The 15,056-nt window shown below is 43.9% G+C and overlaps 1 protein-coding gene across 1 annotated transcript in view; it reads right to left on the minus strand.

Moving 5' to 3' along the window:
- Positions 1-15,056, minus strand: part of LOC142254676 (cadherin-8) — a 592,012-nt gene that overhangs the window by 412,439 nt on the left and 164,517 nt on the right. The gene's annotated exons all lie outside the window — the stretch shown is intronic.

The following is a 15,056-nucleotide window of genomic DNA, read 5'->3' on the forward strand; positions in this document are numbered from 1 at the left end:
CTGATACTGAAGAAAAGGTGATATAAAAATGTAACAAAGATGGGACTGCAGCATCTCACAGAGACGTCAAGGTCGACCACGTAAGTTAACACCTAAACAGGAGTGTCTTTTCTTGAGAAGGGTTTGAGAAAATTGACATGCAAGTTCACTGCAGGTAGTGAAAGAAGTAGAAAGGCTAACCAGGGTGAATGTTTTCTGTGATACAATATGGTTTATACTGTAGAGAAATGGCATGCATGGGTGTCATTCATGAAGGAAGCATCTCCTAAAGCACATACACAAACAAGCTCAACTACAATTTGCCCAGATTCATCCTGAAAAATATGAAGACTCATGGGACTATACTCTGGGGAGAAGAAACTAAGATAAATGTTTTTGGAACTGATGGCTTCACAATTGTATGGTTCCGCAAAGGTGAGGAGAACAAAGAGAACGGCCTGGTGCCTACAGTGAGACATGGTGGTGGCAGTGTCCTTATGTGGGCCATATGACTGCTGGTGGTGTCAGAAGCTACATGTCATTGATGGGATCCCTGAATTCACCGATGCTCTATGCTGAAAGAGTAGATGCTCCATTCACTCCATGCCCTTGGTAGATGTGCATTATACCAAAATTACAATGATCCACATTCCCATCTGCTGTGCAAGGTGAAAGTGATTCAGTGGCCAAGTGTCTCCTGATCTGAAACCAACCAAACATCTATGGGGAATTTTGAAGGCACAAGTTGTCATCACTCTCCATCCAGTCTCTAAAAGAAGTCGTTCTTACAGAATGGAAAAAGATAGAAGTTGTAATATGTCACCAACTTGATCATTCCAGGTCTAGAAGACTTAATTCTGTCCTCCATGATGGTCATACAAAATACTGGTTGTTGTAGTTTTTGACGTGGGGTGTACTCATTTTTGCATGAAGTAATTAGAGTAAAACAGAAAATGTTATAAAGAATGTTATATTAACTTTCATGTTCTAGGCTAAGAAAAAAATCTAATATATAAAGCTGTGAGTATGTATGTGTGTGTGTGTGTGTGTGTGTGTGTGTGTGTGTGTGTGTGTGTGTGTGTGTGTGTGTGTATGTGTGTGTGTGTGTGTATGTGCGTGTGTTTGTGTGTGCGTGTGTGTGTGTGTATGTGTGTGTGTTTGTGTGTGTACGTGTGTGTGTGTATCTGTGTGTGTGTGTTTGTGTGTGTGTGTGTGTATGTCCGCTAAAGGAATCCACACTATCGAATTTAAAATTACAAAATTTTGCACAAACGCCTCATGTGAATCAGGGAACGTCATAGACTATGTTTTCAGAGGAAATTTTAACCCCACACTTTACAGTTATTCACCACAAAAAAATCCTATTTTCTGTTTGGATGTGTGAGGCAATATGTTGGCTGTTTTAAGGGGCACTTTGCACACTGCGACATCGCAGGTGCGATGTCGGTGGGGTCAAATTGAAAATGACGCACTTCCGGCATCGCATGCGACATCGCAGTGTGTAAAGGCTGGATGATACGATTAACGAGCGCAAAAGCGTCGTAATCGTATCATCGGTGCAGCGTCGGCGTAATCCATGATTACGCTGACGCGACGGTCCGATGTTGTTCCTCGCTCCTGCGGCTGCACACATCGCTGTGTGTGAAGTCGCAGGAGCGAGGAACGTCTCCTACCGGCCTTACTGCGGCTTCCGTAGGATATGCGGAAGGAAGGAGGTGGGCAGGATGTTGACATCCTGCTCATCTCCGTCCCTCCGCTCTGATTGGCCGCCTGCCGTGTGACGTCGCAGTGACGCCGCACGACCCGCCCCCTTAACAAGGAGGCGGGTCGCCGGCCACAGGGACGTCGCACGGCAGGTGAGTGTGTGTGTGAAGCTGGCGTAGCGATAACTTTCGCTACGCCAGCTATCACCACATATCGCTGCTGCGACGGGGGCGGGCACTATCGCACTCGGCATCGCAGCATCGGCCTGCGATGTCGCAGTGTGCAAAGTGCCCCTAAGAGTAAAGGCTGCTTTACACCAGACAATCTATCGTGCGATAGATCGTCGGGGTCACGGTTTTTGTGACGCACATCCGGCATCGCTGGCGATGCTGGCCTGTGTGACACCTCCTAGCGACGCAGTATCGCTCACAAATCGTGAGTCGTGTACTGCTCGCTAGGTTCCATAATATCGTTTAATTTAGTTGTTCATCGTTTCCGGGGTAGCACACGTCGCTCCGTGTGACACCCCGGGAACGATGAACAGCAGCTCACCTGCGTCACGCGGCCGCCGCCGGCTATGTGAAGGAAGGAGGTGGCCGGGATGTTTACGTCCCGCTCATCTCCGCCCCTCCGCTTCCATTGGCCGGCGGCCGTGTGACGTCGCTGTGACGCTGAACGTCCCTCCCACTCCAGGAAGTGGACGTTCGCCGCCCACAGCGTGGTCGCACGAGAGGTAAGTATGTGTGACGGGGGTTACTGACTTTGTGCGACACGGGCAGCGATTTGCCAATGACGCAAAAAGGACGGGGGCGGGTACGATCGATTGTGAAATTGCACAATCGGTCGTACCGTGTAAAGCAGCCTTTAGCCTGGATATTTATCAGGTGGCCTAAAGCAACCAATCATAGCTGTGCTTCTATTTTGCTAAAAGTAATTAATAGGAGCTTTGATTGGTTTGATAACGAAGGACAATTTTAGTATAAAACAACTTATGTGTCAGTTAATATGCTTTTGGTGGTGAGAGGAAGAGTGGAAGAGAAGAAGAGTGGAAGAATGGGAGAGAAAGAGAGTTGAAGAGTGGGAGAGAGGGAGAGTGGGTGAGAGAGAAAGAATGGGAGAGATTGAGAGTGAGAGAGATTCAGAGAGAGAGGGGGAGAGTGGGAGAGAACGAGAGAGGGACTTTGGGTGAGTGAGAGAGAAGGAGAGTGCGAGAGAGGTTGAGTGCGAAAGAGGGAGAAAATGAGAGTGCAAGAGAGGAAGATAGGGAGAGTGGGATAGTGGGAGAGAAATATAGTTCAAGAGAGGAATATAGGGAGAGAGGGAGAGTGGGATAGTGGGAGAGATGAAGAGTGGGAGAGCAGGATAGTTGAAGAGAGGGAGAGTGGGAGAGCAGGATAGTGGAAGAGAGGGAAAGAGGGAGAGTGGGATAGTGGGAGAGCAGGAGAGTGGAAGAGAGGGAGAGAGGGAGACTGGGAGAGAGGGAGGATGGGAGAAGGATAGTGGAAGAGAGGGTGAGAGGGAGAGTGGGATAGTGGGAGAGCAAGATAGTGGAAGAGAGGGAGAGAGGCAGAGTGGGAGAGAGGGACAGTGAGAGAACAGGATAGTGGAAGAGAGGGAGAGAGGGAGAGTGGGAAAAAGGGAGACTGGGAGAGAGAGGGTGGGAGACCAGGATAGTGGAAGAGTGGGGGAGCAGGATAGTGGAAGAGAGGGAGAAGGGGAGAAAGGGAGACTGGGAGGGAGGGTGGGAGAGAAGGAGTGTTGAAGAGTGGGAGAGATTGAGAGTGAGAGAGAGAGGGAGAGTGGGAAAGTGGGAGAGAAGGAGAGAGGGACTTTAGGTGAGTGAGAGAGAAGGAGAGTGCGAGACAGGTTGAGTGCGAGAGAGGCAGAAAATGAGAGTGCAAGAGAGTAAGATAGGGAAAGCGGGAGAGTGGGATAGTGGGAGAGAGGGAGAGTGGGAGAACAGGATAGTTGAAGAGAAGGAGAGAGGGAGGGTGGAAGAGGGGGAGAGTGGGAGAGCAGGATAGTGGAAGAGAGGGGGAGTGGGAGAGTGGGAGAGCAGGATAGTGGAAGAGAGGGAGAGTGGGAGAGCAGGATAGTGGACGAGAGGGGGAGAGGGAGAGTGGGAGAGTGGGAGAGCAGGATAGTGGAAAAGAAGAAGAGAGGGAGAGTGGGAGAGTGGGAGAGAAGGATAGTGGAAGAGAGGGAGAGTGGGAGAGCAGGATAGTCGAAGAGAGGGAGAGTGGTTGAGTGGGAGAGCAGGATAGTGGAAGAGAGGGAGAGTGGGAGAGTGGGAGAGCAGGATAGTGGAAGAGAGGGAGAGTGGGAGAGTGGGAGAGCATGATAGTGGAAGAGAGGGAGAGTGGTTGAGTAGGAGAGCAGGATAGTGGAAGAGAGGGAGAGAGGGAGAGTGGGAGAGTGGGAGAGTGGGAGAGCAGGATAGTTGAAGAGAGGGAGAGTGGGAGAGCAGGATAGTGGAAGAGAAGGAGAGTGGTTGAGCGGGAGAGCATGATAGTGGACGAGAGGGAGAGAGGGAGAGTGGGAGAGTGGGAGAGCAGGATAGTGGAAGAGAAGGAGAGAGGGAGAGTGGGAGAGTGGGAGAGCAGGATAGTGGAAGAGAGGGAGAGTGGAAGAGCAGGATAGTTGAAGAGAAGGAGAGTGGGAGAGCAGAATAGTGGAAGAGAGGGAGAGTGGTTGAGTAGGAGAGCAGGATAGTGGAAGAGAGGGAGAGAGGGAGAGTGGGATAGTGGGATAGCAGGATAGTGGAAGAGAGGGAAAGTGGGAGAGTGGGAGAGTAGGAAAACAGGATAGTGGAAGAGAGGGAGAGTATGAGAGTGGGAGAGCAGGATAGTGGAAGAGAGGGAGAGTGGTAGAGCAGGATAGTGGAAGAGAGGGAGAGTGGTTGAGTGGGAGAGCAGGATAGTGGAAGAGAGGGAGAGAGGGAGAGTGGGAGAGTGAGAGAGCAGGATAGTGGAAGAGAGGGAGAGTGGGAGAGAAGGTTAGTGGAAGAGAGGGAGAGTGGGAGAGCAGGATAGTGGGAGAGATGGAGAGTGGTTGAGTGGGAGAGCAGGATAGTGGAAGAGAGGGAGAGAGGGAGAGTGGTTGAGTGGGAGAGCAGGATAGTGGAAGAGAGGGAGAGAGGGAGAGTGGGAGAGCAGGATAGTGGAAGAGAGGGAGAGTGGGAGAGCAGGTTAGTGGAAGAGAGGGAGAGTGGGAGAGTGGGAGAGCAGGATAGTGGGAGAGAGGGAGAGTGGTTGAGTGGAGAGCAGGATAGTGGAAGTGAGGGAGAGTGGGAGAGCAGGATAGTGGAAGAGAGGGAGAGAGGGAGACTGGGAGAGAGGGAGAGTGGGAGGGAGGTAGACTGGGAGAGAGGGAGAGTGGGAGAGCAGGATAGTGGAAGAGAGGGGGAGAGGGAGAGTTGGAGAGCAGGATAGTGGAAGAGAGGGAGAGTGGGAGAGTGGGAGAGAACGATAGTGGAAGAGAGGGAGAGTGGGAGAGCGGGATAGTGGAAGAGAGGGAGAGTGGGAGAATGTGAGAGCAGGATAGTGGAAGAGAGGGAGAGTGGGAGAGTGGGAGAGCAGGATAGTGGAAGAGAGGGAGAGTGGGAGAGCAGGATAGTGGAAGAGAGGGAGAGAGGGAGAGTGGTTGAGTGGGAGAGCAGGATAGTGGAAGAGAGGGAGAGTGGGAGAGCAGGATAGTGGAAGAGAGGGAGAGAGGGAGAGTGGTTGAGTGGGAGAGCAGGATAGTGGAAGAGAGGGAGAGAGGGAGAGTTGGAGAGCAGGATAGTGGAAGAGAAGGAGAGCGGGAGAGTGGGAGAGTGGGAGAGCAGGATAGTGGAAGAGAGGGAGAGTTGGAGAGAGGGAGAGTGGGAAGGAGGCAGACTCGGAGAGTGTGAGAGTGGGAGAGCAGGATAGTGGAAGAGAGGGAGAGTGGGAGAGAGGGAGAGTGGGAGAGAGGGACAGTGGGAGAGAGGGAGACTGGGAGAGTGGGAGAGAGGGACAGTGGGAGAGAGGGAGACTGGGAGAGTGGGAGAGTGGGAGAGAGGGAGAGTGGGAGAGAGGGAGAGTGGGAGAGAGGGACAGTGGGAGAGAGGGAGACTGGGAGAGTGGGAGAGAGGGACAGTGGGAGAGAGGGAGACTGGGAGAGTGGGAGACTGGGAGAGAGGGAGAGTGGGAGAGAGAGACCTAGCTACCATCCTGGGCTACATGTAGTAAAACTTGTAAAATACGCGCATAAGACAAATAATAATTGTCAGCTCCACCATTCCTTGTGTCTGATAGGCAAAGGATTACAACCTTGGCCCATTTGTTTTCCTCTGCATAATAATATGTTTAAATAATAATAATAATAATTATTATTTATTCTACAAAATAATGATAATATAACATTATTCTATTCCAGTATGATTGACCAGATACTGTATAAGCAGTGACCTACATTCTTTGCTAAATAGCGCACTTCTAATTTTCTGTTAGCCATTCACAAGCAAAATGTGAATATATCTCAAACTGTTTTGATAGATATTTTGGTTCTGTCTTTCATTAAAGTCTTATTATTCCATCTCTGCCACCATAACAAGCTGTTATTTACAGCTACGATCAAGGCTTCAATTCAGTCACCATCTAACAGAAGAACATGAGATTGTTTGTTCCAAGAAAAGCTTTCAATAGTGTCCACTTACTGGGCAAATGGACGTCATGTGGCATTAAATGATGAGCTTTGTTTGCTCAATGCAAATTATGTTCTTCCATTAAACAATGCTCTTTACGAGGCATAACATATTCATTCTTTGCACCATCTCTGCAGATTAGTAAAATTATACAATAAAAGAAGAGGCTACTAAAAACAATGGCAATCTCTGCATCACTTCTAGTGGCTGATTTCATCTTCTCTTCTAGGCATTGAAAGGTCAGATTAGAACGTCTCAATGGATTTTCATTCATTTCCGGAATGTTAGTTTACTTAAGGCTCTGGTCATATTATTATTATTATTTTTATTATTATTATTTATTTTTTTATTATTTTTTATTTTTAAATCGTCAATAATTCCAAGGTGCTGTACATGTGAAAAAGCTCCATACATATCACATATATTACATACATAAAGTAAACTGACAGAATAGTAGAGCCGAGAAGAGAACGCTGCCCTCAAAGGGTTACAATCTACAGCACCAATAGTTATTCGTGTATAACTAGGGATGAGCGAACCAAAACGGTAAAGTTTGGGGTTCGTACAGGCCACTGAGTCGAACGCGGACTGGAGCACAGCCAATTAACAAGCTTTATTGCATGCAAAAATTGGCTATCTGCTGCTGCGAATTATAAAAATTAAAAAAATTGATGTGGGTTCCTATCTATTTTTTATAATCAACACAAGTAAACCAAACAGCTCGGGGCTGCAACCCTAATCTGTGAGCTTTACATTGGCTGTTTATCAAAAATAGAAGGGATCTAATGGATGCACCCCTTCTTGGGCAGCTGTGGGCTGCTTTTCTTAGGTTGAGAGGGGCCAAATTACCATGGACCTTCCCAGCCTGAAAATACCAGCCCCCAGCTGTCTGCCTATCTTGACTAGTTGTCAAAAATAGGGGAGACCACAAGCCATTTTTTTTTTTCAAATTATATAAATATATAATTTTCAAAAACGACGTGAGATTCCCTCTATTTTTGTTAACCATCAAAGGTAAGCAGACAGCTCTGGGTTGCAGCCTGCAGCTGTCTGTTTTACTTGTGTTGGTTATCAAAAACAGCCTAAGTCTTTTTTTTTTATTATTTATTAGATATTGACCTGTTTTCAGGGTTGTTTACGCCTTTTTCCTTCCTTTTGCAGTCCATCAGCCCTTCCTACAACCATTTTACAGCACCAAAGTTTAGGTCTCCAATGACTTAGATGGTGTTTAGGATTCAGAGTCAAGTTTGGGTCCGAACTGAACTTTTAACTAAAATCCAGCTACCCCGAACTGCCACACGTTCACTCACCCCTAACCAAGACCCATAACTTTTTTATTTATTCATCAATGGATTTTTTTGAGGACACATTTTTGTGTGGTGAGCCAGTGTTCTACTTGTACCATTTTATCAAACAGGCAATAGTGTGATAATTTTCTACTGCATTTCTTGCAAAAAAAAAAAGATAAAAAAATTCTGACATTGTTACCCTTATTTCTATTTCATTTTTTAACTTGGAGAAGGGGTAATTCAAATTTATTTATATAATATATATATATATATATATATATATATATATATATATATATATTATATATATATATATATATATATATATATATATATATATATATGTATATATATAAAAATAAATAAATTTGAATTACCACTTCTCCAAGTTAAAAAATGAAATAGAAATAAGGGTAACAATGTCAGAATTTTTTCAATATTTATAATATATATATATATATATTTTTTTTTTCTATATTTATAATATATATATATATATATATATATATATATATATATATATATATATATATTATAATAATTATATATTTTCTGTTTTTTCACTTTGCACTCGAGACATAGATACATTAAAAGGAATTATTTTTTATTATTAATTAAATTATTAAAACCGTAAGTGGACATGATAACAATTGTGGAAATGGAGAGGTCAAAGACCACAAAAAGGCAAGTAGTAACAATAAATAAATACAATTTGCACAATTCAAAATGATGATGATAAAAATAATACCACTAAAGATGAAAATATATACTTATAGTACATGGGACCCCAAAATTGTATTTAATTAAATCTCAATTGAGTGTAAAGATTGGGATAATAATGTCCAAATTATATATAACCATGGGTTTCACGAGTGAGCAAAAACCAACAAGGGGGAGGTATGGAAGTGTACTGCATGAATGAAAAATTACCTAATGGTAGATAGCAAAGGAAAACCTAGTATAGATATGGCTGCTGAAACACATATACCACGATTGCCAAGAGAATAAAATAATAATTGCAAAACAACAACTAAAACAAGGCAATCAAAATAGTGGTCTGTACCTGGCCCAAGGTGTGCAGTGTCCTCAATCCCTACGCGCGTTTCGACGTGTAGTCTTTTTCCAAGGGAGAAGTAAGTTAGAGTTTTGTACCAAGCTATAGACTCCTAATGATTAGAGATGAGTGAACTCAAGGTTTGGTGTTTGGTGTACGTACTTTACATTTTTGCTGGGGTACGCTCGGTGATCAGCCCATTCCAAGCACCTTGTAGTGTTTGAACAGCTCACACTGGGGGTAACCACAACATGATTGGCTGTAGTGGGCATCCAAAAAAAGAGAATGGAAGAACCATGCCTACCCGCCCCAGAAGTGATCTGTTTATGGCTGGCTGCATGTGGTCGGAGACCTGAACTTCCCAATTAGTGACTTCCATTGGCGTTCAGGTCAAGTCCACATTATCTAAAATCTGGCTGAGCCTGCCAAACCAAACCTTCATGGATCCACTCATCTCTATTAATGATTGACTCTGGAGGGAGGGGAAAGCTAATGCACACCCATATAGATTACCAGGCTGGATTAAATGCCACAGTCAGTGATTGCAGCTGTATTTTGGAGGTTAACAGATGTGATTTACAACATTTTCAATCTCTGGTGTTAAAGGCAGATGCCAGCTTTGTAATATAACCGGCATCTTTCTTGTGTGAAGCGGGCTCAGCTCCTGAACCTGATCCAAACACCCTAATGCACTCCATGAAGAGGTTATAATTAGGGATGATCGAATACCTCAAATATTTGGCTTCGCGAATATCCAGCCAATAGGTCGCCGCTATGCGAATATTCGATGCGCAATGTAAGTCTATGGGAAGCCCGAATAGTTCTGAATAGTTGTTATTCGGGTTTCTCATAGACTTACATTGTGCATCGAATATTCGCGAATAGTCGAATAGCGGCGACCTATTCAGCAAATATTCGCGAAGCTGAATATTTGAGGTATTCAATCATCCCTAGTTATAATGATTACAAATGAAGATGTAATAAAATAAGTGGTTCATTTTTTAGTACTTTGCTAAGATTCAAGAATATCCCTATTTCCTATCAGGATGGAAGTCTCACAGTTCTCTCTAAATCGTCTCCACTTAAGAAAAAAACTTAGTCTCGAATCCCTAAGGTAAAAGTTAAGCCATTGTTCCGAGTCACAAAGAAAGACGTTTCCAGTTGAGAACATGCTGAATATTCCGCTAGTGTTTAAGGATAGCTGAATAAAGTCAAGTCATTGTGTGTAACAACCAGTGACGCGCAAGAGAATGTCATATATCAACCAAATAAGAGACGATCACAAGAAAACAAACCGTAATGCATCACTGTGCTCCGGAATTGGATTAGTCAAAATACCAGTTGTTATTTGTCTTTCCTTGGAAAATAGGAACGGAAAATAGATCCCTTTTCAGCTTTTCTTGGAAGCTTCACGTAATTTCTTGTCATATTTTATCCTACACATCGTTTTTAAATTTTCATTGTGTATTATTGTTATCACGTCTCTGTCTGTATTCCGGGAACTCTACAGTCTTCTTGGATTGGTAGAAGAAAGCTCTAGTGGGAACTCGAGAACATTTGTTACGGTAGTGGTTGATTTCATTAGATGATATCTAATAAGAAAGTCAATTTGTTCTTGCCCAAAAACATTTATGAAGCAGCTTAAGGAGACAAAACAGAAAGGCCACAACATTAATATTGACATACAACTCTTTTCTCAATTCCCGACTGAACAGTTTGCTTCTTTGTACTGTGTTGGGCTTAGAATCCCATTGGCAATTTTTCAGTGAGTTACTGACTTCATTTAATATCCACAGGGGAGAAAATTTTAATGTTCTACTAAACCTATAATGTTAAAGGGGTTGCACGATTTAGATACTGATTCCGTAGAATAGGTCAATACCAGATCGGTGGTGGTCCAACATCTGGCATCACCGCTGATCAGTTGAGTGGATATCCTGTGACTTTGTTAATGCCTGTGAACTAAAACTGTATAGTTGAGCAAACAGGTGCTTAAGACCACATTGGTAGTCCATGTGTCACGTCTTCACCGGAGTCCGCTCCCACAACTTCTGCTTTGATCACCAGGCACCGTCGTATTTCCTCCATGGGCAATGCTGGCGATAGAAGCTGCTTTCAGCTCACACACTCATTTCCGGGGCCGCATACACTAAAAATAAAGGTAGATCCTAGAAATTTATGGGCTCCTTTCAGGTATGATGTAATTGTCACGTGATGGGTGTGTGTTCAAAATACTGGCAAATTTAGAATGAACATGGGGGGGGTCGTGATGTGCCCCCCTCTGCCCATTCTGAGCCATCTGCTTAATGCTTCATGCAACTGGCAGCTCAGGATGAATGTGCCCATGATGTGCCGCCCTGTGCCCAGCCTAACCTGCCTGTTTCATGTAGCAGGCATCTCAGGATGACAACCACACATACACACACTGTCACACAGGCTGGGGGCATGTCTCACTGCAACCGATCGCAGACGCTAGGCCGGCCGGTGGACAGGGAAAGCCATGCTTATGCGATGAGCAATTATGAGCGGCCCAGAAAGGCCATAGGAGCAGCGTAGAGTTGCACAGGAACAATCTGCAGCCTCGATGGAGCCTTGGTAAGTATGAAGCGCTCGCTTCATTCTTATTTTCTTAATTTTTCCTTTATTTTTTTAATTTCTCAAGTGCCGGATCCAGATCAAACACTCAGCACCCAGGCACCTTTGAAACCGTGTAAAAGTCCGGGTCCGCCCAGCCCTAGTCAGCACCTGAACAAGGATTTTTTTCAACATAGCCAATTCTACTTACACCAATGGCCCCAAGGGTGCCACATTTGAAGATAATATAAAAGAATACTCAACACTAAAAGACCTGGCCTCTTGAGCGGAACCTTTTTCCCGCCAATGAACTCCAATTCAACTGGGGGGATGTAGGACATTACGATAAGATTGGTCTATAACAGCTCGTACATATGTACCATTTTATAAAACACAGAGGAAATCCTGATTTCACTGAACACTGTATTATCATACCCATCTTCAATTTAAGTAGAACAAGTAGAGAAATTTCCTTAGGCTCCCACTAGAGTATACTCCATTATGCATGAACCTACTCATACTTATTATTTAAAAGCAAATTAAATATACATGTCTCATGAACATACTACTCTACTCGTATTTGTATCCATACGGCAATCAATAATGCTACACTGACTTCTCTTGTTAGATCATAGCTTAGTGCATAGATTATATTAACTTTATATACTAGCGGATTGTGTGGGCGAAGAACACGCGAGTAGATGTAGAGCATTACCGGGACGGCGATCATAAGTAATGAACATAATAACCTTCGGGTGTTGACCATGTCTGGTGTAAGATTAACCATGGCTCCTGGGTAGAAGACAGTGTGTTTGTCCAGGGCTGCAATTACAAAACTGTTATTATGGTATGCTTTATTAAAATTTCACTCTCGTATGACCTATGATATGACCCCAAGCTTCTTGACTGAGAGTGAAAACACATAGCTACATGCATTATTGGCTAATTATTCTACTTAGCATATGAAAAATGAGTTTAGCATCTGGAGTTACATTGCTTTACATGTGTATTGTGGGCCATTAATAAAAACATTTAGAACAAGTCATAAGTTGGCGAAGCCCTCGGAATGGATGGACTGGCCCATAGGCTATTGTGATAATTGATCGGGGACTAGGTGGAAGGTAATTTGTAATTAAATGTCGGAATTGAGAGGTAGTAGAGTGAAAAACCCAACTAAGTCAATGACAAAGAGTAATTTAAGCAAAAAATTACCAGGAGTTATTAAAATTAGGTCAAAGAAGAGCTTCTCGTTATGTTGGGGGCTATCTGGTTGATCCTGCCGGTAGAATATACTTGTTTCCAAGAGTAAGGGGTACTTTGCACATTACAACATCGCAAGCTGATGGTAGCGATGCCGAGTGCGATAGTCCCCGCCCCCGTCGTAGCTGCGATATCTTGTGATAGCTGCCGTAGTGAACATTATTGCTACAGCAGCTTCACATGCACTTACCTGCCCTGCGACGTCGCTCTGGCCGGTGACCCGCCTCCTTCCTGAGGGGGCGGGTCGTGCATCGTCACAGCGATGTCACACGGCAAGCGGCCAATAGATGCAGGGGGGCGGAGGTGAGCAGGACATAAACATCCCGCCCACCTCCTTCCTTCCTCATTGCAGCCGGGACGCAGGTAAGGAGATGTTTCTCGCTCCAGCGGCTTCATACACAGCGATGTGTGCTGCCACAGGAACGAGGAACTACATCGTAACATCGGTCCTTCCAAAATTATGGAAATGACTGACGCTACACCGATCATACGATTTCAACACTTTTGCGCTCGTTAATCGTAGTAAAAAGGATTCACATATTCTGATGTCGACAGCGACGCTGGATGTGTGTCACTTTCGATTTGACCCCACCGACATCGCACCTGCGATGTCATAGTGTGCAAAGTACCCCTAAGCCAATACACGTGTAAGGATATACGGGCTGTACAGGGGTCATTAAATTAAGCTCATTAAAGTATTGCCAAAAGTTTCTGAAATTAGTTGTAAAAATGTAGGGATTCTAGAGGAAGCAACAATCATAAAAAACAATATTGACTCTTTAAGCCATTTAGGACATACCGGTATATCTTTGGTGCAATGAGCCGGCGGTGATCCCTGCACATGTCTCCTTATTTGAACATCAGACATGTGGGGCTAACAGGCGTGGGTGGATCTGCGATCCACCTGCACCTGCTTGCCAATTAGATTGTGTTGTCAAAATGTGACAGCGTGATTTCAATGGCTGCAGCGGAGATAGCGCCGTTCTCTTCCTCCATCGGCAGCCCCTTGACATGATCATGGGAAGTCGATGGTTGCCATGGTAGCGACAGGTCATGTGATGACTCCTGTTGCTATCATGACGTAGTTTCTGTTACAATAAACAGAGTGCCAGCTCTCACAGGAACGCTGCATTTCTGCTGATCAGAGCTGTGTAGCTCTGATCAGCAGAAATAAACATGCAATCAGACTGTGTAGTGATAAAGTCCCTTAGGGGGAATAGTAAAATAAATAAAAAAAAATGTAAAAAAATATGAAAAAATTAAAAAAAAACTAAAAGTTAATTTGCCCTATTTTCCATCATATAGTAAAACTAATGGTTTCCTTCAAAAGTACAACTTGTCCCACAAAAAAATAAGGCCTCAAATGGCAATATTAACAAAAAAATAAAAAGAAGTTATATTTTCCAGAAGAAAGGGAGCAAACAAACGAAAAACAAAAAACGAAAAACGGAAATAGCTCAGGGTAAAGGGGTTAAAGAGCCTTTGACACATGACGCTTTATAAAGAGTCAAAATTGACTTTTAGAATGGCTACTTCCAACATTTTACACTACAGTGGCTGATCTCTTACTCTGTGAAGGGGCTATTTGCTTAGTTAATTTCCCAGGAGAGTCTAGTTGTCTCCTCAAGCCATCTTGACACTCTCCACAAGGAGAACCTTTACCCGTTAGATATTCTACTCATGGACTAATTTGTAATATTAAAATTGCAACTTCCAGCAAAAATAATTCAATTTAGGCAAGAATGATGGACAGTAACTGTTTATAAAATTCCTTACAAAGCTAAATCTAAAGCCTGTGCTGGCCATGGCAACATGACCACCGAGGACCACCGACACGTGCTACCGGGTAAGTAATAAAGGAAGTCCTACAACTTTTAACCTCTGGAGTGGCAGTATTGAATGCCAGGGATGACTGCTTTTTATGTAGTTACTGTCAGCATAGACTTTAATGACAACTACTAGGCTTCAACTACAATAATGTAAATCCAGGAAACCAGAAAAAAGCATTTCAGTGATCCAAATGGGTAGCTTTGACTATAATAAATTAATTGTATTTAAAGGCATTGTCCAATACTTGGAGAACCCCTTCTCATTCTCCTTAGAAAAATAAATGAGCTTATACTCACATCCGTGTGTTACGAAGAAGGAGGTCAAAGATGTTCACTCCTTGGACAACCCCTACTAATTCTCATTAGAAAAATAAATATGCCTATACTCACCTCCATGTGTTATGAGGAAGGAGGTCAAAGATGTCCACTCCTTGGACAACCCCTTCTCATTCTCCTTACAAAAGTAAATATGCTTATACTCACCCCTGTGTGTTACGAAGAAGGATGTCAAAGATGTCCACTCCTTGGACAACCCCTCCTCATTCTCATTAGAAAAATAAATATGCCTATACTCACCTCCGTGTGTTACGAGGAAGGAGGTCAAAGATGTCCAGTCTTTGGTCAACCCCTTCTATTTCTCCTTAGAAAAATAAATAAGCCTATACTCACCTCCGTGTGTTACGAAGAAGGAGGTCAAAGAT

This window comes from Anomaloglossus baeobatrachus, chromosome 10, assembly GCF_048569485.1.
Source record: "Anomaloglossus baeobatrachus isolate aAnoBae1 chromosome 10, aAnoBae1.hap1, whole genome shotgun sequence".
Lineage (NCBI taxonomy): Eukaryota > Metazoa > Chordata > Amphibia > Anura > Aromobatidae > Anomaloglossus > Anomaloglossus baeobatrachus.